General features: G+C 43.2%; 1 protein-coding gene across 2 annotated transcripts in view; it reads right to left on the reverse strand.

The window, feature by feature from the left end:
• Nucleotides 1–23,293, reverse strand: part of HPCAL1 (hippocalcin like 1) — a 64,508-nt gene that overhangs the window by 26,194 nt on the left and 15,021 nt on the right. Inside the window, exons 2-3 of one of the 2 annotated variants that reach the window (XM_058800893.1) lie at nucleotides 22,604–22,650; nucleotides 15,566–15,633 (exon numbers count right to left, since the gene is read on the reverse strand). The gene's annotated coding sequence lies outside the window, so the exon portion shown is untranslated. The remainder of the gene's footprint in view (nucleotides 1–15,565; nucleotides 15,634–22,603; nucleotides 22,651–23,293) is intronic. The other variant, XM_058800892.1, reaches the window with a different exon arrangement.

The following is a 23,293-nucleotide window of genomic DNA, read 5'->3' on the forward strand; positions in this document are numbered from 1 at the left end:
GAGAGCCAAGCCCTCTGCAGCTGGCACAGCTGGCCACAGTCCCACAGTGCCCAGTGGCTCAGCTCTGGCACCAGTGACACCACCCTATCACCACACTGCTGCGTCAGCACAAGGGGCTGCCATTACATTACATGTTTTCATGGCTTCACCATTTCTCTGCTTGCTCACCCATTACATGTAGACCTCTAAGCCATCCTAGACCTCTAAACTACTCTCTGGAATTTAGGGTTTAAAGCCAATCCTTTCCCTCGCTGCCAAAACATACACTTGGGGCTGATGGAGGACATAAACATTCACCCCACAACAAATATTTATGGGTGTAGAGGAACTTTGCACTTTGGTGTAGAGCCATCCTGGGTGGGACAGACACCAACTGACTGCAGTGCCACCCCCCAGCACCCAGAGAAGGAACAGCCCTACATCACCAGCTCTCTCCTCACTGGCTGCCCAAGAGGGTGCTGGCTGCCCTGTACTCACCCTCTCACCTCACCCCTCCAGGTGCCCTGAGCTCAGGCAGGAGGATCTCCAGGCTGGATTGGCCACCCCATCCCTTTGGCTGCTCCTTCACAGCCCTGTGTGAACCAGGAAGTGGAGGCAAGCCAGCAGTTTATTTTTAGCTTTTTTTTTTTCTCCTGTAAATAAAAAGCAAAACCGCGTGCACAAACCACATGTTCGCGCTCACTCCACCCAGTGACGGGTTTTACATTTCGCATCCTTCCGACGCTCAGAAATTCCCGGGCAATGATGTAGAGCAAACACCACTCCACAGATTTCCATTAGCCCCTCAGTATCCCTGGTCCTACACTGGCAAAATAAGAGTCTCTCAAACACTGAATTGAGTCTCTCCAAGAGCAGGCAAAACCTGAAGAGAGAGGTCAGTGAGGGTGACTCTGCTCTCAGCTTGTCTCCCCCTTTCTCTCCTTCCCAAAATCCAACCAGGACATCCACGAGCACTGGCAGAAGTTGCAGCTCACACTTCCAAAGCTTCACTGCAGACTCTTTGGAGAAGGAAGAGCTAGTGTGGGATTATGAGTCCCTTCCCATGAGTTCAACCACAGCTTTGAATCCCTACTAACTAACTAGAAGCTGGGTCTTGCTTCTCTTCTGCAGCTCCTCAGATGTCATTCCTTGTAACTCGTTTGAGTGTTTCAGATAAACAAGCTACAGGATTTCAAGTGACTCCTCAAACTTTAGTTTCAGAGGTGCAGCAGGTGGAAAGAGTTAAAGGGTTTCCCAGCAGCAGACAGTTTTACAGTCAACAGGTTGAACTTTTGAGCTAGGACGAAGCCACCCATTCACCTTAGGAAATTTTGGTAGAGAACCTCGTTTCCCTCAAAGTTAAAATAAAAAGTTGAAAATCCCCTGGTTTTTCCAAAATGTCTATTGAAACTTCACCTTCTTTAAAAGGGAGGGGGGCATTAGGTCAGTACACACATATCTACACCCTGAGCAGCAAGACTTCTGAATCTAAGCAACAAAAACTTCTAAGGAGCAAATACACTTAACAGAAGGCCCAGTTTGTGCCCACAGTTTATGTGGCTACATTCAGGCTCTAATGGCAAAATTACCTGTTTTCAACTTCTGTTCAAAGAGAAACTCCATACCAGCAGAGTGCCACTTAGACATGAACATTATTCATGCAGAAATGCCTGCTTCAGAGCTCTGAAAACACTAATTAATCACAGCACTGGCTTTATGAGTGATCATTTGCAAATGCCATGCCAGCTCTACACCAGCCTGAGATTGCTGGCAATGCCTCATCCCAAGCAGAAAAATGTCCTCACTACTTGCTGAACACAATACTGCTTGGACAGCAAGTGTAAGCCACCAGTTCTGATGAAAACAAACTTGAGGAGATAAAACAAGGCACATAAAATCACAAGAATTCTGCCTCAATACCTCCCTACTGACTTTTACCTCCAAGACAAGAAGAATTTGCTGAGTTTGCACAGCAGCTCAGGGATGCAGTGGACAGCTTCAAGCACTACAAGACTTGAAGGCATAAACTTTGCTCTGCAACCCCAACAAAAACAATATGTTTGTGTTTATAAAAAGGTGGAAGCTAAGATGGTTGGGTCACTCCAATCACTGTGCTCCTCTACACTAGGATAAAGAGCAGATTCAATGCAGCCCTGCCGATGCCTTAATTAATTAAAAAATCTGTTGGAAAAATTGGCAACCATTTTTGTATATTTTAGGAAGCAGAGCTGAAGTGGAACATCTTCTCCCAGTCCAACCTAACAAACATGTGGTAAGCTGTTGGCTTTAGGACAGCAGATTATGTTAGCTAATAACCATCCCTTGCTCCACTCTTGCTTAGGCCTCTTGGCCCATCTCAACCTGCCAAACTGGGTTTTCAAACCAGCTCATTGCTGGTTGTTGTGCATGTCATTAGCCACCTTGTCCATGCTTTATCCAAAGATTTACTGTGCCCAACCAGCACCCTCTGAAAATGCACCAAGGTGCCTGGTGCCAGGGTTAATTATCCCCTTGCTTAAGAGCTGAAGGTTATTTTCTGTGGAGGCTTTTTTCCTGGGCAAAGGAAAAGCCTTATAATATGCCCCATTTCCTGAAGGAGCCTTGAATTTAAACCTACTTAACTAACTAACCACACTGTGCAAGGAGCAGTGTGCTTACTGTTAGCAAGTATCACAGAAACACCACAGTCAGCTACAATTTCCTTGCTCTGCAGGAGCAGCATGCTCCCTTTCCCACTGCCTGAGGCTCTGCCCCACCTCTCTGCCAACAGGGTAGATTTGAAACTGCAGTAAAACCAGCCTCCTGCTCCCCTGCCTTAACAAGGGAACTCCCTCTTGTCTCACCACAGTGCTGGGCACAGACATCCTACAGAGCAGCACCAGAGGGCTGAAACATGCTGCCAGCCCCCTCATGGAATGCTGGCACAGAACCCTCAGGCCAAACATCATCAAGTTCCCAAAGGAAAAGCATTCAAGTATCTCCTTCCCAGCCTCCAAACCTACAGATTCCCCCAGCAGCCCAGCTGACTGTGTTTATTGCTGCATCCTTCACGTTATAGGTCAGCATATACCAGAGAGACAGCAATTCTCAGCTAATCAGATTTCTGTGCAGACTGACAAATGGCTCCCAATAAGAACATAAAAACCCAGGAAAATCAAGAGTCTCTCTAATCAACTCACTTGATATGATGCAGTAAGCCTGCAGAAAGCTCACACACTTTGCTAACACATTGGATTGCACTTTGTGGCAGGATCTCAGGGGGCTGATAGCAGTGGGGGGACCCCAGCCCAGGCCAGCTGCTGGAAGGAACATGTTCCACTTTGTTCTTTGTGCTCCACTCAATGCTGTGTTATTTTGAAACTAATTCATGTTAATTACTTGACATACTATTACTGTGCTTGCCAAATGCCAAAGCTTAAAACTGGAGTGTGAACAAACGCTCACAAAGGAGGTTCTTGCTCTACCACTGGATTATTCCAGCCTGGAAACTTTTTATAGGTGAGTCCTTCCTATCTCCCCAGTCAGACTTAAAAAAAAACCCATGAACTGACATTGCCAGTGGGGTGCAAAAATAATCCTATGAAGGCTAAGCAACTTGCCTTACCAACCCTGCAGCTCTGCCACATTATGTCCCTCCAACATCCTGATAATACACACTTTACCCCACAAAGCTCACTCATGACTGAGAAGAGCTTCAGAAATGTGTGTGTATATACATATATATATACATATATATATATATGACAGATATATGGCACCTCTCCTCTTGCCACAGCAAGGCTGATGGTGACAGCAGGGCACAGCATGCCCCAGGAGCCAAATGGCTGAACCCAGTGAGTCAGGAGAGGAGAGATGGTGTGCAGAGAGGCAGGTGGAAAATCACGGCCTCCTCGTCCACAATGGCCCCCAGCTGCTCTTAGAAGATGATGAGGATTTCCAGCTAAAACACTGCTGCTCTCAGAGGTCTGGCACCCGAGATGCTGAGCAGGTAAAAGAGACTGTGAGTCTGTCAAGGTCCCTGATTGGGTGTGAAAGAAAAGCCCTGTGCACACAATACTCTTACTGAAGCTATAAATAGTCCCCTCTGCACCAAAGTTGTGCATACTGTACTGACACTTGTGACTTAATAGGATTTCCTAGGTAGCCTGAACCAGCTGGGGCTGCTGCAGGGCAGCCTTGCTGAGCCATTTTCACAACACATGCATGCCACTGTGACTGGGGGGAGCATAGGGGATTATCCTGTGTTTTCAGTGTCCTGATCACACTGAGGCAGGAAAAGACTCTGAGAAACTCCTAGAGGGGCGTAATGAGTTTGCATGCACAGCATAAGCAGGAGAAAACTTCCAGGGTGGCCTTTTCCTTTTCCTTATCTCCCAGCTACACATCAGAACTTACTACAAGTGCAATTTTTTCTTCTTTATATTCATCCTTTTTTACAGTGGTAGAGAGAGATAAGAAACAATATTCTAATAAAACATATAAGTTTTATATCAAATAATGTAAAAAATTATTTTCCTATTCAAATATATCATATAATTTCAGTTCCTGTAAGTAAATTAAATCAGTTCTCCCACTAATGGCTCGTTATTGTCTTCAAATATGTAAGACAAGAATTTAAACATCTCTTATACTACTTTATTCCTTCTAAAGAAATCCCACCCTGTTTGAGTTACTGTCTGTTAACCTGGCAGGCTGACCCGAGAACTGTTAACAAAATAATCTTTTGCTATAATATTTCCACCTTTGCCTTTGTGGTGCTTAGCAGCCTGCCAGTAGTGCTGGGAATTATCAAGTTTTGCCCTGACCCTTGGAACATGTCCCAGATGTATGCCCTGCCCTTGGTCCTGAGGATGAGCCACGTTGCTGAGCCTGCGCCACCTTCCAGGGTACAGCCACAGCATTGCTTCACCTCCCCTGCCTCATCTCTTCCATCACCTGATAAAGCACTCCAAAACCTGTCTGCTCATGTGCTGTGGAGAAAGCCAAAGCTGACCCTTTTATGCCCAAAAGGCACAAGCACCAAGGTACCTGACTGCACAGGCAGCTATCCCACTTGGCACTGTATTTGTAAGGGTGGGGCACCTGGCTGAAAACATCACCCCAGCACCTTGGGGCCTGAGTCCCAGACCAGGAGGCAGCAAGACTTTATGTTGCACAGATGAAGAACAAAAGGATGTTTTCTGGTGCCTCACATTCCCATCATCACCACCTCACAGACAACTTACCTCAGCAAGGAATGATGTAGGACAGCTGCCTATTGCACATTCCCTGCCAGCCCCAGCTTCCTTCAGCTGCTCCATCACCACAAGCAACACAGAAACCACCGAGAGCAATTGTACACATCCATCCACATGCTCAGTACTGCACAGAGTGGGCCCAACCTGCTCAAGATGAGCTCTCAATCGTGCCTGTCACCCTGGACATGCTGTGTCTCCAGGGCTTAGGGATGCAAACTCTCTGTGCAGCACTTCTGTGTTTTTCTGGAATGACATTTGGCTATTTGGAGCACAGGGAATTTGTAACACAAGAAGAAGAAATAATAAAGTTGACCTCAAGCTGGTTCAATGCACTCATTCTGAAACTAAAGTAGCTAGAACATGGTGCATCATTTTTTCCTACCACAGTCTTAGCTGTTATGGAAAATGCAGCAAGGAAGAAAAGGGCTGGCTCATGAGCTAACATTACCTGTCTGCACCTCATCTGCTCCTTCAGTGTGCTCTGTACATCACAGCAGTGATACACATAGTGCTTGCATGGCTATCTAAGAACCCCAGGCAGAAGTGATTGCAAGAGAGTCATGTAGTTCAAAATTTCATTAAAGAAATGGCTATAATACAATCACGAGCCACTCAATGCACTGGAGGCTGAATGTTGCTAAGGAAAATTATGAGCCTCCTCCTGCAAATATCCTTATCTACCCACAACAGAAAAAGAGCCAATAGTGTAGCAACATCTATATTCAGCACAAGGACTAGACCAGAATAAGGTGATCATTAAATAGTTTAAAACAAAGACAATAGCAAAATGTAATGAGGCTCAACAAACCAAGTGAAACAGGGCTGAGAGGCTGTACCAGCTATGCCTTGCACTTAGGCACCTCTTAGGAAACCTTTTGTAGGAGAAGGAAGGACAATCAGCTCCCCAAGAGCTTCCACACTGGATGGATGATGGACAGGTGGCTCCTTTTGCAAAACCAATTTTCTTTATTCTGCACAGTGGATAATTCAGCTCAAAGATAAGGGGGAAAAAAAAGCAGAGGGGGAGGTAGGGAAAATGCTTGAATGCTAAAATAGGCAAATTACTGAGCTAGAAAATCTAGATTAAATCAAGCATTCCTGCAAATGTGTAATAGAGAAACAAATGGCTCCCATCTGGAAGCTCAGCAAATTAACTTGGATCCTGGTTAAGACAACAGCACCAGAGTCTGCTTCCAGAAATGTAAATATCCAGTGTGCATTTGCAATCCAATCACAGGCTAAAAATATAAGACAACTTGGAGTGGAAATCTGATTTTGTGTCTACCCTCCTAATGGGAAATAAAACAAAAATTCTTTAGACACAGCAATCTGGACTAATTTTTCCTGCTTGGAGAGATGATGCAAGATGTCTTTGCACCAGGAAAGTCTTTCAGCTGCTTCTGATTGCAAGGCCACAGCCCACATGTTGGAGGCCTGACTCTTATCCATCATATTCTGGTTCCCCATCTTCTTTTCCATTCTGTGACCCCTGGCTGCTCCACTGTACTGTCCTCAGCTCTGTTTATTTATACCACTTCATTTGATTCTTCTTACTAAGAGTATTCTAGTTCCCTTTTCCCCCAGAGGTTTATCTCTGGCCTTCCAGTAAGAGAAGGGCTCTTGGTCTCAGTGTGCAGATGGAGAACTCAACCACAGGCATGAAGCAGTCTCAAGACTAAATTTAGCCCAGAAGAGGATAGTCTTTCTGCCTGTAGATCAGGAAGGCAAGTTGGAGCAGGAGCCTATTTTAGATGCTCTCTGGTGGTGTCTGCCTCCCTTTTGGCTATAGAGAGTCTGGGGAGACCAACCTTAGACTCTGAGCATCATCCCTGAGGACCTTTAGATGCTACAAAAGGAAGGAAAAGCTATTACAAGTTAATGTCATCCATATGGTTGAAGAGCTGACACTGAAAGGGAAGTTTTAGGATGTTCCACCAGCAGAAGGCATTCATGGAAAAAAAGGATATTTCTCTATGTATGAGCTACGTCCTTCTGTGATCACAGCAGGCACAGACAGGAGTTTTAAACTACAGAAAAGACACCTCTAGAGACAGGATAATCAAGAAAATCAGTTAATTCCCACATCTGGTTTTAATAAACAGATGGGGGATTGGTAAATGTGGACAAAAAAGCACATAATACCCAAACTTAGGAGGGCAAAGAGCATATGAACATTAATAGCAGCAGTCAGATAGGATGTTAGATAATTAGCCAGAATTCACAGATGATGACCAAGAAACAAGAGCATGGATTAACATACTGATACCAAGAGGAAGGGCACTGCAAGAGAAAACTCAGGTAGCAGAATAAGAAACTCCAAAGGATTGCAGTGGTATGGGGTCAACACAACTTGGAAGAAGGAGGGGCCACATCACAGGTTATCCTACACCCTAAAGAGCCTGCATGGCAGTGCAGTGCAGATTCCCAGGTTCACAGCAAAACAGAAATGCCAACAGGGCTTATCTTTCTGTGGGACTGCAACTTCCCAAAATACTCAACTGAAGAACCCACTATTAACGTAAAGAGCGGACCACAGATATTCCTGGAAGCAGAAGACAATTGTAATCCTCCAGCTGCTGAACCAGAAAAGGGCAGGTCTAATTTAGACACTGTAAGTAGCTAAAAGTCCTCAATGAAAGCAACTCTGGAGGCAATTGCAATCATGGAGAGATGATTTAGGGAAACACAAAAATTCATCTTTTTATTTTCCATAAGCTTTGAGGAATCTAAGGAACTCAGCATGGAAGTCAGCTGGATAGAAGTGCTCAAGAACACACTTGTAAGAAGCTGAGAATATCTGTATGGCAAAGATGGAAAAAAAAAAGTTGGTACTGAGCAACTCCAACCAAAGTAGGGGAGATATGTAGGGAATGAGTCCTGATCTAAATGGAAAAAAAAATCACCGAAAAGGGATTTTTAGGGCTAAGCAGAGTGTATGTGAGGAATGGAAAAGAAGGGCTGCTCATCAAAGACAGCTGTGTCAGAGGTCAGGAAACAAAGGGGGAAAGAGAAATTGCCAAAGTCAAGTTGAATTAGGTCATGCAAATAAAAATAAAGAGCAAAGATCAAAACGTTCTTCAATGATACAAATTTTTTTTAAAAAAGTACAGAAAGTGGAAACTGACAGCACTTGGTTGATGTATCTTAAAATAAAAGCAGAAAGAGCTTTTGTTATTACTGCATCAGGATGGCGAACAGCAGATGGAAAAAAATAAACCCACAGCACTGACAAAAAATCCTTCAAACTATTAAACAGCCCATGATCAAGCTGAAACTGAAAGTGTTTCTAGTCAGGGTAGAGGTGAACAGCCTATCCCCAGGGCAAGCATCCAAGAGGAGAGCAATTTGTTTGGGCTGGAGTCTACTCCCTGCAACTACACGACATTGGGCTTTGCAATCAACACAGCCTCATGAAATCTGCTATTTTGAAATGTGCTGACCACAACGACCTCACAGAGAAACCTAAGCAAGAGGATGATGAGAGTGTGATGATGTGCGATGATGAGAATGTAGCAAAATATCTTAAAAATGAGGTTAAATGGGATCATTCCACTTGTAGCCTCATCCCACAGCACCCAGAGGCAAAAGTGCTCTTGATGCTCCCCTTGCATCCATTTTCTGACTTCAGCACAGGTCTCCCAAACTTGGAGGTTGAGAGGAAGAGAGACTGTTTATTTAAAAGTGCTGGTCATTTGAGTCCTTTCTGAAGAGACACCAGAGCTGCCCCACAAAACAATAATAATCTGTTGCTGGGTTGGAGCAGTCTGTCTCACCTTTATTTAGTAAAATTTGGTAGCAAAGGCATTAAGACCAAAACCAAGCTTTGCTCTGAATAACCTTAACATAGCACAGATATCTCCCTGAAGCTCACTCCCAAACTTCAGCATACTGAGCAAATGCAAAGTACATAATTTATGAGCACTTCAGGACTGTTTCTTCTACTGTATGGAATTAAGAAAGGTGATTTATGTACCTGAGAAAGCTGGGACTGTAAAGGTGGGCAGTAGGAGCCAGTGTCGAAGTTTTCTCATTCTCCAATGAAAGCGTCACTGTCAGAGCACAGAGTTCCCTTTAAGGGACAAGGAAATATTTCCAAGCACAGACAAAATGTGCTATAGCTTCATTAAGTCGTGGTCAACCATGCACACAGCAACTGGCTTTGTGCCTGATGTTCATTGAGAGCTAAATGCAAAACCTCTGCAACAACAGAATTGGCATCACACAAGCCAGAGAAGCAAACTTATTATTGTCCAGAATTATTATTACATTATACTACTAACCAAAACAAGGAAAATATTAAGAAGCTGTGAGTAACTCCATGACTTATGCCCAGCTCCACTGCTGCTCCATGGCTCCAAGCTGGCTCAACAGGGCATCCAACCAAATGTATCATTGCTATTCAGGGTAATGAGGAACAGCATGGCCTCTAACCTCAGGTCACATTTGAGGACATCTCTTTAAAAAGGAAGACAATTAAAACCAGAAACTAACTAGCACAGAGGCAGATCCACAGCACCAGCAGGTGTTGAGAGGGTTCCTCTGCGTCAGTTGTCCCGATGCAGCATAGTACACAGTGTTAAGACTTGTAGCTGTAAAAATTTTAAAAATGTACAAGTCTGTAGAATGCATGAAGAAACAAACTGGAATCTTTTCTGTGGTCTTGCCTTTTCTGTCACAAACTATTGGATTTTACAGTGTTTAGTCACCTCTCTAAACTCAGCAGCATATTCAGCTCCTAAACTAAGCATGAAAAGTTCTCCCTCCACACTACGTAGCCAAAAGCAGAGACCTCCTGAGAAGAAAACCAGAATATAAGCAGGTATTCCCCTTACAAAGACTGCTCCAGACAAAGAGATGACCAATGAATATTTTCCCATGCTCTGCACCTATGCCACTAACACAAAGCAAAACACTTGTGACCTCCCATCAACAAAATCTTTCAAGTATCGTTATTCACCTGGATTAAAACTGCACTTGCACTTGAGTGCACAAACAAATCCAACCAACCCCAAGATAATTTAAGCATGTGCCTCAAATGAAATACAAGACTGGATGTTCTGGCTCAGGGCAGTTTTCAGATCCTTTCATTACACACTTTTCAATGCAGGACAGAAGCACAATGCTGAAGCAAAGGAGAAGACTGAAAAAGAAGCAGGTCACTCATCACAATTTATTTTATGGTCAGTGTTCTATCTTCAAATCAGACTTGGAGGAAAAGAACAGCAGGAAGGAGGCACAAAAAATGTTTCAAAGACACTACTGCACTGGCTGTCTGGCAGTAGATTAATCATTTAGTTGTCAACCTTGCAATAACTCTAATTGTTTTGGAAGATATTCATATTGCAAAATTGTAAGCACATATAGTAACAGTGAGTCAAGCTGGATCTAACCCTTCTTCATTTTACATTTGCTTTAGACATGTTTTCTCAGTACAGAAAGAACCAACTTAAAGGAAAAAAAACCCATCATGTAGATTAGAGTTTATTGATTACCCAGACACTAATTCCAGCCCAGCTCTTTGAGATCTCTCCAAGGGGAAAGGAAGAGATGGTATTTACAGAAACTGCTTCTAATGAGAAAACCTTAAGGCAAGGAAGGTGAACCTGAGAGCAATGAGTACCAATTTTATAGAATATAAACAACTGTTTGCTCTTGTAATTGCATTTGCCTTTCTAACTACAGTCCCTATTCTCTACCTTCCTCCAGAAACACCCACTGCCAGGCAAGGATGGCCAAAGCTGGATTACATCACTGTAACTGTGGGGAAAACATGTTATGATTTGCTTAAGCTCACATTTTTCAGGGAAAGCCTTAAAAAAGGCTTTTAAAAGTTTAAATCAGTTTAAAAAATTTGCCATAAAAATCAGTGTCACAGAGGGACTGCCCCTTTTTCCCCACTGATTTGAACATCACACTATTGAATAGAGCTCTACGATGAAGGACTATTTTATTTCTAAAATAAAATCCTATGTCCCAAGCAGCTAAGTTCACTTCACAGAGGGCACCAGAAATTACTTTCTGAAAAAGAAAAAAGAGCTACTTCTTCCAAGTCTTCTCCTGAAAAGACAATTTTGTTGACGGTAATTATGAGGTCTTCTTTGTTGGCTACAGACCCAAGCCTGCAGGACCTTCACACGTTTTTCTGCAGGCAGAAGACACTCACTCCTGCAAAGCTAATCCCTGTTAAACTCCTGGGTTATAGCTAGGGGGTGCCAGGGGTGCTGAAGCTCCAACACCTGGGATGAGCAAGGAGCCCTGACCACGGGAGTGTCACCCCTTCCCTAAGAGCCCTTGGCTCTGCAGGTACCAGCTTTGTCTCCATCAGGTGTGAAGTGCCTGCACTTCTCCCACTGCCTAAGGAAGGGAGCTAAAAAAGCCCCAAATGAGCATAAAGCAACTACACTTTAAAGAATACTCTGATCTGAGCTACAGCTCAGCTTGGATACAAAGAGATTTGGGTTTCACGGACAAGCAGCAATGGCAAGAGAGGAATTAACTAAACAGACATTTGCCAAATACAACTTTCAAAAACAATTTTTCAGAAAATGGCAACTTTGGTGGAGTGTAGGAATAGATGGAATGGACATCCTCACAGCATCACATTTTTATTTAGAGAAGACAACCAGAGAAAAAAATAAATACATTTTGCAGATGGTCTGCCTCTGAGTGGTCCTGATAAAAGCTGCTGTGCCCTGACTCTGGGCCAGCCACATTCCATTTCCAACTGCACAGCCTTCAGAAGCATTAGCAGTAATTAAGAAGAGGCAACCATAGTGATAAGCCAGATCTCTATAAAAGAAATACATGCTGCACTGATATTTTTTCTTGCACTTTTAGTGGACTAACAAACATGGTACACTCCTTATAAAGACATTTTTCAAGTCCTTCAACTATTCTTCCAGTGTTGACTCACTGAATTCCAGATGGGACTCTTGGCATCACTCATCCCAGCAGGTTTCCAGGACAGCACCAAAGACTTTATCTATGGTCACCAAGCAGATACTGCTCTTTCAAATTGCCACACAAGTGCCTGAAGCACAGTTCTTGGGAATTCACTGTGATCTCACAAAAAGCATTGAGAACCACTGATCTAGTCCAATACCTTTTCATTCATAATTTCTCCAAGAATTTTGGTACCCAGTCACCACCCATTTGGCCTGTAGCACCTGTTTTCAAAAGATATGCAACCCTGACTAAAAGCCTCCAGAGCATGAGAACTCCCCATAGCCAGAAACAATTCTGTTCAAACAATGATTTTCTTCTATGATTAAGCAAGCAAAGGATGCACAGGTTTTGCTGTGGTAGAGGTAGGATAGAGGAATTTGATCATTTTGTGTCATCTCCCTGCTTGTACCATATATAACTCAGTGCTCACTAGTGCAGCTCACTGAAAGATTAGTTGGCTCATTCAGACAGGCAAGGGTAGACTCCTAAGGCGTTTAAGTGATTTGGGGCAGGATGATCATCTGTCTCCTCCCTGCCCACAATTAACTGTTCCATGGCCCCTGTCTGTGCTAGGGCTGAGCATGCTGGGGAAGTGAGAAAAACAGAGGAGCTGAGCTCCTTCCACCATAACTGGGAGCACCTCTTCTCCCTCAGCCTTCAGTGGTTCAAAGGAAGTTGTCACTAAGGGAATCATTCCCCTTGATGATCCAGGATCTTGCTTATTCAACCTAAAGCTCAGTGTTTCAAACAGCAAGGAAATTAAACAACAAAGCTTTGCAGTAAGCTAATAAGTCGTTGTGTATCTATGCTCAGATGGTTGTAAGGAGCATGACAAACTTGAAACAGCCTGCAAATTTCTAAAATTAAACAGTTCATGGTGTTACAGAGGTCAGCCGTCTGTTCAAATGTTCATGTTTTAGTTAATACAACTCTTCTTCTTCCACTCTTCTCCCCTGACTCAAGCATACTCCCTAGGAAGATGAGAGTACAAATCCCTAGGAGACAATATGGCTGAAGTCACCACCACTAGACAGCCCTCCTCTTCCACAGAGAGCTGCCCACAGAAAGCACCTTTGTGGCTAGGACAGGCTACAGAGGCAAACAAGAAAAGTGGTGGAAAGAACAGTGTATTATCCAGGCCTCCCCAGGATCTCCAAAGCCTGCAGAGAGTCAGGATTTCTGGTGAGAAATTTGCAAGGTTTGCAAGAGAATTTGTCAGGTTCTGAAAGCTGCACACAACATCCCTGGTTTGTTAGGAGACCTCTGACCCACCCTCCATCCCATCCTTCCTAATCTCTGCTCAGTCTTGCAGGGCTACAAGGAACATCAGAGAGCATTTGAATATTCAGCTTTAAATTGCCATCTCATGACAGGAAGAAAGTGAAATCTGACTGCTCTCAACAGATTTCAATGCAATTGTAGTGGAATTGCTTGCTTTATATAAAAATGGAGCTATCTGGAGTTAATCATCAAGCAAGGTCAGTACAAGGCTGAAGCTGGATTTATAGAACAAGAAGTGGGCTCCAAGTTGTTTATGGTATGAAGAGATATGATGCAAAACAACCAAATTCTGCTGTTTAACATCCTTCCACAGTATGGGTTATTCTGCACTCTCCGCTATCTCTGGTAATAAAAGGAGGAACAATAAACCCATGAGCTCTGATAAAGATGAAGAATGAGGGGGACAGGAAGACAGAAGCCAAACAAGCACTTTCAGGAAGAAAACAAACTTGGGCAGGGGAAAAGCCAAAGTCAAAAAGATGTGGAAGTGGTTGACTGAGAATAGGCTGGTCTTCTGCAACCATCAACCTGCTTAAAATGTATCTTCAAGGAAACTGGCCAATGCATTTCAGATATGGGTAGCCATGGTCCATCAGGACATCTGGCATGAAGGAAAAGACAAAACATGCATCTTTAAGCCTTTGGCTTTAGGCTGGGAATGATGTCCTCAAAGGAGACAAAGCAACATGGTGCTTTATTGTGTATAATTTTAAACCAGCAGGAGTTGAAAGAGGTTTTGATAAAGACATTTGGATAAAATTCTGTATAGCAGAGCTACTATGCAGAACTACCTACTGAGTTAAACACTAAGCTGAATTTAGATGGAGAAAAGTGTCCCCATACTTACTTCTAAACTCATTTTGGAAGAGGTGTGAATTCCTGGTATTGCATATGGCTTAATTCAGGGGAATAACAGTGAATGAATTACTGGAAATATTACCATTCATTTTTCCTAACACTTCCAGTTTAAAGCCTAGTGAACGCTTCACAGCTTGACCTTTGGGATGAATGCAAAAGCAGTACTACAGCATGAAAACAAAATATTTTCCTGCTTTTTTCAAAGTCAATAGGACCTGTATTATTTGAAGAATGGTAGCCTCAGGGAATCTGCTTCACTGCAAAGCCATTTAGGCAGCTGTCATTAGTTTAAAAGCTCATTTTTGTTTAATGACTGCTGTTTCACATACTCCCAATGCCATGTATCGTAACTGTCATACCTAAACCTTAGATTTATGAAAGCATATAGCAGCAGCATTATACCCAGGGGTCTGCTGATATTCCCATTATTAAACCATTTCTTACAAGTTAAGGCATAACAAACGCTGTGTTCTGCATGGGAGCTGTCATGGAGGTGGATGCTGCTCAGTTCCCCCAGGATGCCTGGCTGTCCAGGCAGAGACATCATCATCCTCAGCTGGGGCATCTTGCAGAGCTTGGGAGAAGGATGCTTGAGATGCAATGAGAAATAAAATAAAACTTCTGCATTTGTTTAGATACTCTTTATCATCATGGGAAGGATTCAGAAGGGGTGGAAAGCATGACAAGGCCCACTCTCCTACTAAGTCCCACTTTATCCAGGGTGCAGAGAAAACATGGCTGGAGGGGAACGCTACCACAAAGTTGCTAAACATCTGGAAACAGTTGAAGAACCAGATAACCTGCGAAACCAAACCCTTTTTTCTAGAGTCCCACGCTATGATCTTTAAAACACACTGATTCAGGAGGACTCTCAGAAGTCACTTCCCAGGTACCACACAAAATTCAAAATTTAGTACCTGTCGGCTGTGAAATTCCTCTTGCACTTGCTATCTTCTATCAGTCGTCCACTCAGGTGCCACTTTGCAGGTAAATTCACCTCTCACTATTTTTATAGTGGAAAACAGGGACCATTCAATCCTCTTAGCTCACTCTATGACTGAAGAGCTGAGTCTATGAACTCTACTTGGTCAAACTTAAAACAAAATAACCAACCAAAATGAAAGAAAAAGGCTCTTTTCTTCAGATTCAAAACAGTTACAAAACATGTGAAAACTCGGGGAAGGTATTCCTGGCATATTCTGAAACCAGTGAGCACAGATTTTACATTCTCAATTTTATATTTTCAGGCACTTGTATTAACATACCTATCTATTGTGCTCCTTGTTGCAGCATTAAAATATTTCCTTATCATTCAGAGAGAAGGTATTTTCACCTAGAAAAAGAAAGGATTTAAAAACAAGCTGCCTTAGTGATTCCAATATAAATTATCAGAACTAGATAATTAACTATTCTGACAAATAGGCAGTAATGTTAAATAACAACTAATGAGCCATGATCTACACCCATAAGGATATGTCTTAATACTGATGTGCAACAAAACAATTTCTGGATGGTAAATACCTAAAATGAAATTTCCTCCCCAAATTACAAAAAGTAATATTTTTCCTAAATTATTTTGCCTGTGGCATTTCATTGAATAAAATGACAAATTATATCCTCTTTGAAATTCAATGAAGGCCAAATACGATTTTTTGGGTGGAATAAAAACTTCTGTAGTTTAATTCACTTCATTTTTACTGTAACAGATTTACTACACTCAATTTACTGATGAATTCAATATTGAGATAATGAATTTTTGGGCTTTAGGGTATAAGATAGTCATCCAGCAAGTATCTAGCAAAGAAAATATCTCCCACCACTCCTGCTCGAAATCAGGAACACAGCTACAGCTGGGACCTACAGCCCAGTCTTCTTCCAGCTCTCCAATCCTGTCTGCATTGAATAGAACAAAGTAGTTTAGGTGGAAGAAGACCCAGAGTGATCATCTAGTCCAACTGCAGATCCCAATGCTTCTTTCCAGACAACAACAAAATCTAGACAAGGGACTGATGGCCATGTCTGCTTTTCCTGAGAATTCCTATCAGCTCTCTGGAAAGGAACAGCTGGATTTTGACTGCTAAGAGACCAGATTTTATGGTAGCCCAAGGGTGATATTTATAAATACCAAAAGCATAGGGAGAAGGAAAACAAAACTGCCTGGCTTAGCTGAGACTCTCTTTGTTCACACAAAAAGTTTGCACCCCAGCAGCCCCACTGATGCTCTGCTGGAACTCCACTGGAACACTGTGCAGGAGGAGGCAATGTCTACACATGACAGCAGATGTACATGCAACACTTGGTGCTGTTGGGGGAACTCCTCCCTCCCAAAAAAGTCCCAAAGGAAGCCTGCCAAACAAAACCATTAACAAAGCAATGTGCATCCTATGTCAAAATTATCCATGAATTTTGTTATGGCAAAATTGGCACTTTATGTTCCTTTACCCTAAACGGTGTAATGGAGAATTCACCAGCTGATTTCCATACCTGCTGCAACAGCTCATGGTCAGCAGGGAACAGGACTCTGCAAGAACCTGGCTGGAGATCTGCACTGGCAAACCCACAGTATCTTCTCCCCATTCACTGGACACTGTGCTGCTCACACAGAACCATGGAGCATCCAACCGTTATTACATGTTTCTTTTCTACTTCAGACAGTAGTCAAGCAGTTATTGAATGTTATTCTGCATTCCTGGTAATTAAGAAGAAGGTTGTAACCCCCCCCCCCATATTAAATGCCCCCCTTTTTTCAAATGAAGGCTTGATGGGGATGGAAATGCTCCTTCTGTCGTTCTGTATGTCATACACAACTGCAGACCACACTCAACACAGCCATGGCTGCCTCCTGCGGCCTTTGGGTGCCATAAGCCACTTACAGCAATTAAGCTGCTCACCAGCCAGGCTGTCCCAGGATACAGAGCCCAGGAGGATGCCCACATTCAGCTTCTCTTTTCATCAGCCCTCCTTCCAAATGCCGATGAAGGTCAGAAAGGTTCCCAGAAACTCCCCCTAAGGAGACAGTGCTGCATTCCCAGCCCTGGAGCAGCCCCCATCCCAGTGAATTCTGGAGGTGGGAAGTCTAGGAGTGGCAATCTCCACTTTACTGAGTTCCCCAGAAAGGGAGCTGCATCCAAGCAGCTTTAGGGAATATTTCCCTGGGCTACTGTAACTCTGCTATGCAATTCCTAGATCACGGAAGCAATATAGTGAAGCAGTTTTTGCACCCATCATCTTTGCAAACCATGTTGACTCTTAGTGGTAACTCCACTCAGCAAAGGAACTTATTTTGATCATCTTCATATTTGTCCCAGTTGAGGAAAATCAGGCCTCATCTCATTGCATGCCCTTTCCAAGAAAGGCCATGATTTATTTAGTTCCCCTCTGGAAACACAGTGGTTGGCAGTCTATCCAACCGGCAGGCATGCAGCTGGACAGACAGGCTGTCTGGAGATATTTCTGACTGCATCCCTTAGCCAAGCTAGGATGCATGTTTATCTTTGCATTACCAGGGTACCAAGCTGCTGCAGGGTAATGAGAAGGACCTGAGCAAGGTAAGGATCCACTCTAAATTACCATTTTTTAAAATTAAGACCGGTGGGGCCTGATATAAAAGCCAGCAAGGTGGATGGACAGAATTGCTGGTCATGGCAAGTCTCATTTGCTTGAATTAGAAGGGTCCTCAAGGCTTCAGGTGGGTGAAACCCACTGCACTCCCTTGGTGACTGCCCAGGAAACTCCACTGAGCACTCCCAAACCTTGCTCCCACTTTCACCAAAGCCCCCCACTCACACCAAAGCTTCTCCCAGCAAGTCCCTGACAGCAAAAGCCAAGGCACCACCTTATTTTATTCTGAGCCTGGCTAGCACAGTATAGGTCACAGGAACATTAAAAATGTAGTAACTCACTGTAGAGGAGAGAGGGAAAAAAAAGTGTTGAGTTCATGACTAATCTTTGCAGCTCTTGCCATAGACAGGATTTGTACAGACATGTTGATTTTTTATAAAAATAGTAAATCGTATTACACCCATGCTGCAAGACCAAAGATTCACAACGATACCTTAATACAGCTTAAATAAAAATAGTACTACCTGAGTCAATCTGAGCATGATAATGCTTGGTAATCCCACACTCTTAGGGGATGAACAGTTGTATAGCAGTGAATCAACACGAGATACTTGCATTAGGAGCCACTCCTTTTTCATGCTACATAGCAACATCTCTACAAAATGGAGAAGGCAGGTGGAGTTTGGGGGAGCACAGTGGGGAAAACAGGGCAGTTACAGAGCCTCACTATCTTCCAACTTGGAAATCTTGGCTAAGAGGCTAAGTGTTTACTTTTTTAGAAAGAAAGCCTGCTTTAGTTCCCATCACAGTAAAGAATTAAGGAAAAAGTTTGAATTTTAAAAGTTTTTGAAAAGTGAGCAATTCCAAAGCCTGTGAGCACTCAGGAGATTCATTCATAAAACAAACACAGCTGAACAGCAGTGTTGCACAGTCATTCTGGGGTTTTTTTCTTAACATCCTTGAATGAGCAAACAGTGAATATGGAAAGTAAAAGTGCAGTACAACACAGAAGCTCTAAACAGAGGAGACATCAGTAAAACCTATTTATAATAAGAATGTAAAAGCTGAAGACTCAAATAGCAATTTTTAAAGGTGGCTAAGGAAAAAATTGGAAGCTTTGATTGAAGACATGTTAAATCATAATGAATTACTTTCAATTACTTTGTTACATAAGCTACTCACAAAAGGTGTTTCATTTGCTATTGTGCTCCCATTTGTTCTTTTTTAAGACACATTTTCCAGTTAATTGCACTTCCATCTCCCCTACCTGTACCCACAGTATAGATTTATGTATGGCAGACATGTGGCCCTCACAGCTCCCTCCAGACAGGAGGGAAAGGTAACAGGAAAAGTTAACAGAACTGAAAGGTCTGCCTTTCCCCAAGAGGACTTGAGTTTGAGTTCTGAAACAAGGCAGATTTTCAAGGCTGTAGTGCAGATAATGCACAGGGGAAGGAGAATACAGCCTCAAATTCCCACATCTTGCCTGCTCCCTACTCCTTCTCTGCCCTGGTGCTCAGCCTGGCACTGCTGCTGGGATTTTTTCTTCACCAGGAAGGGTGATCCCATGGGACCCTTCCTGGATATGGGGATCCAGGTAGGCTGTAGAGAAGGCAGAGAAATGCTGACAAGGGCAGTAGAGGCAGAGCCAAGCTGAAAGGCACCAGGACTCAAGGATGAGGAGATCCTGGTGAGGGGGGATGTCTAGTGATGACCAGAGCCAGGTCATGGGGACATGCCCCTGCCCTTGCTCTGTGCACAGAACAGCATATTTCCAACAAATTTCCCAACACCAATGGCAAGAACATTCCCCGACTTCCATGTCTTGCCACAGGTGATCCTGAGATATGTTCAGAAGCTCAGCCCTCCAGTACTTCTTGCAACCTCCCATTCACGGGGACCCTCCTACCCACAAACACAAAGGCTGCAGAGGTCTTAACCCAGCTTTCAGTTTAAAAATAGGATGTTTCTCAAAGCCAGTTTGGAAGGACAGATCTGTCAGTCTGGCTGCAAAAACTTTCACTTTCATGCACCAAACACACCAGCTTTGGACCAGAGAAGCAGGGAGCCCTGTTCCAGACTCAGAGCCCCAGGTCCATGCCAGCAGCAGGCAGTTTCTGAAATGATGTTCACACTACCTCATGTCCCATCCTCTGCCCTCCCTGGCCATGGGCCACAGCCACTTATGTGCTCCTCCAGAGCAGCACAGAGGTCACAGCAATGCCAGCACCATGGCCCCTGCACTGCACCCAGACAGAGACAGCCCTCCTGACCACATCCCAGCTCTGACCTCCCAGCACAGCCACCCAGCAGCACCCTGGAACAGGCCAAGGCACAGAGCCCCTGGCCCAGCTGTGCATTCAGGTGTCCTGTGCAGGGTGGCCTTGATGGGTGCATGTCCCATCATGTGTCTGGCTCCCTGGGCTTCCCTGCCCAGAGCTGCTTATGTGCTTACAGGCAGAAACACAGGTAAGCAGCTTGCTGTATCAGACCTGTGCTATCCCAGCAGGACAGCATCCAAATGTCAATTCCCCCTTCCATGGCCAGCACCCTCACTTCCAGATGTGCTTAGCTGGGGTAAAAATGAAGATACCTTCAGGCAGGCTCATACACATTTTAGTTTCATACTTTGTTCTGAAGCCATCCATGTGCCACTGGCCACACATTACATTTTGGACAATACCCATCCGTCTCAGGACTGGTCTGCCTTCAAGTCTGCCTCTTACTCCATGTTAAACATGAACTGAAGCAGCCTGACCACTGTAAGGCTCCATACAGGAGCCGTTACCCTCTGGAGATGAACCTTCTGCTGGTATGGATCATATGAATTCCCAAACTGAAATCATGGACACACCGGAACTTGAAAACATGAGGAATACGGACCATTGAAGCATCAAAAAATGAGATGTACAACTACCCAACAACTCTAAGCTCTGTTAACAAAAGTAAGCTCCCAGGTAAGACCACAGGAGCTTTTCAAAGCACTACCCAAAGAGACTACCCAGGAGAAAGACATATTAAACAGTCTGGAGTATCAACAAGTGATTTTTTTTTTACTCATACCCTGTTTTCAGGTGTTACCTGAAACAAGAAAACAAGAAAATCCAATTTTAAGTACAATTTAAAGAGACAGTTTAAAATTACCTGGATTTTGTACACATGATATTACTGTCACCCATATCATACTCCTCTCTGTCCTCAGAAGAAGAGTTTTGTTTCATTTTTCAACCTCTCAAAGAAGATCCACTGAATATTCAGGTTCCAGAACAGAAATTAGCAATACAAACCATGCAGGTTTACAATACAGATCCCATCCTATCTGCAGGGCTGGGGAAGAGGAGGGCTCATAAGCTACTGCTCACAAGAGCATTCTTGAGAAAGGCACATGGGATTCGTGATTTGGGCTCATAAAACTCAAGTTTTAGGTACGCAAGCCTCAATATAGAAAATAAGTGTACGACAGCTTACTAAGGAAGGAATGCTGAAAGAGGGAGTTGATAAGATATACATTTAAGGGGTGTTAAATAAGCCCCTTATAAATACCAAGTAACCATTTTCTAGCACAGCGAACACATATTTAGGTTAACAGACACACCAAACTCCATCATCCTCCCCATATTTAAGTTGACAGACACACCAAACTCCATCATCCTCCCCTGCCCTGAGAAATGATCAGTGCAGATGGCTACATTTCACCTATATGGACACTTCAAATCAGCCTGGGACCATGTGTATCAAAAGGCATCTGATCTATGGGAAGTGCCCAGATTTGGAAGACAGAGGAGTCCATTAGAGGTTTGGGGCACTCGGCCATGGTTCATTAGTCAGTCTGAACACACAAGAGCTCTAATGGCCTGTATCCTGTGCACTAGGGAAATGCAACGAAAGAATGAACTTCCTGAGGAATTAATGGGTAATTATATAATTTGGTTCATCTCGTGGGAAAGAAATCTAGAATTGAAAAAGGAAATAGAGTATGTATTTCTCTAGAAACAACGAAAACAAACAGCAAAGGGTGTTACAGAGCAAAGTCTCAGCTGGCACCATCAGAGAGACCAGCTCCAGCAGAGGAAAAGAAATTGCACTGATTGACATCAGCATTTTGCACCTGCAATGGCACCAATTGGCAGTTCTTAGTAATCTCATCCTCCTGCAGCTCTTGACTGATTTAATGTTTCACTTACTCACAAATAAGAACCTAATGAAGTGCATAAAAATGAAATACATGGAAGCCTTGGGTGCAGGCAGAACAAAATCAGTCACATGTGGCAGAGATTAGCATGGGTTATGCAGCTCATATAACTCTCTGGAAGTTGCATTCCTTTAGATTAACACCTTGGACAAAACAGAAGGGAAAAAAAAATCTGAGATTGCTTTCTGACACAGAAAACACCGCCCCAGTGGGATGTGTAGGCTTTTAGTAAAAAATGCAGCATAATTTGTACAGATTATCTCTAAAGTCAAGTATTTTTTTAGATGTAACAGTTCACTTATGCAATCTCAGGAAATTATTTTTAGTGCAAAGGTTATTATTAAGTGCAAATCTTAACATTTTGACAACAAACCCCTGCTTAAAGATTAGCCCTGCCAGCTTTAAAATTAAAGCACACCATTAACTCAGCAAATGCAAACTTCCGCACTCAATGCAGAACAAAAAGCCTGCATTTTCTATTTCTCATTTAGTTTTACTATTACTAAATTATAGAGTGCCTCAAAAGAAGCAGGGTCTGCAAAGTACTCACCACCTATTTTGGAATCTCTTCAGAGAAGGTCCACAGGGCTCGATTACCTGGAAGAGAAGGCACAAACCAAACATGCTTTACATTACAGCTTTTCTCTAAGTGACAGTTTTCACACTCTTGGCTTCTCCTGTAAAAGCTACTGTTTCCAGTTCAAAAAAAACACCAGAAATAGTCTAACCATGCAAAAACCCTGCTCCAGTTCTTACCCTACAATGGGAAACAGCTTTATTGTGTATTTGCATTTTATTATTTGTCCTGAAATAAGAAATATTTCCATGTTGAAAAATGTACAGATTTGTCTTGAATTCAGACAGCAAATTCTTCTGATGTTCAACAATCTGTTGAAATCACCCTTTTTGTTTTAAATATTTTTTTGTAAAAATTCATCTTCCAAAATAAGTAAGTCTTAAGTTCAGATTTGGAAGGTTTGCTCAGCTCATACCACAGATGTTTTACACCAAGATGTAAAAACTGGGAAAAAATAAAGGAAGAATATGAGAGAGCCAGTTCCAAGTTTACTTCAGCCACTGAGCATTGCTCTGAAAGGTTAGAAATCACTTTTCTTTCACTGAGCATGTTTCTCAAGGAAAAAAAATAATGCAATTTGCATCCCATCAGCATCTGTCAGCTCTGAATGCTGAGGGTTCATCAGGCTTCAAGGAGTCACAGATAAGAGCACCAGGAGCAAGG

This window comes from Ammospiza caudacuta, chromosome 3, assembly GCF_027887145.1.
Source record: "Ammospiza caudacuta isolate bAmmCau1 chromosome 3, bAmmCau1.pri, whole genome shotgun sequence".
Taxonomy (NCBI): domain Eukaryota; kingdom Metazoa; phylum Chordata; class Aves; order Passeriformes; family Passerellidae; genus Ammospiza; species Ammospiza caudacuta.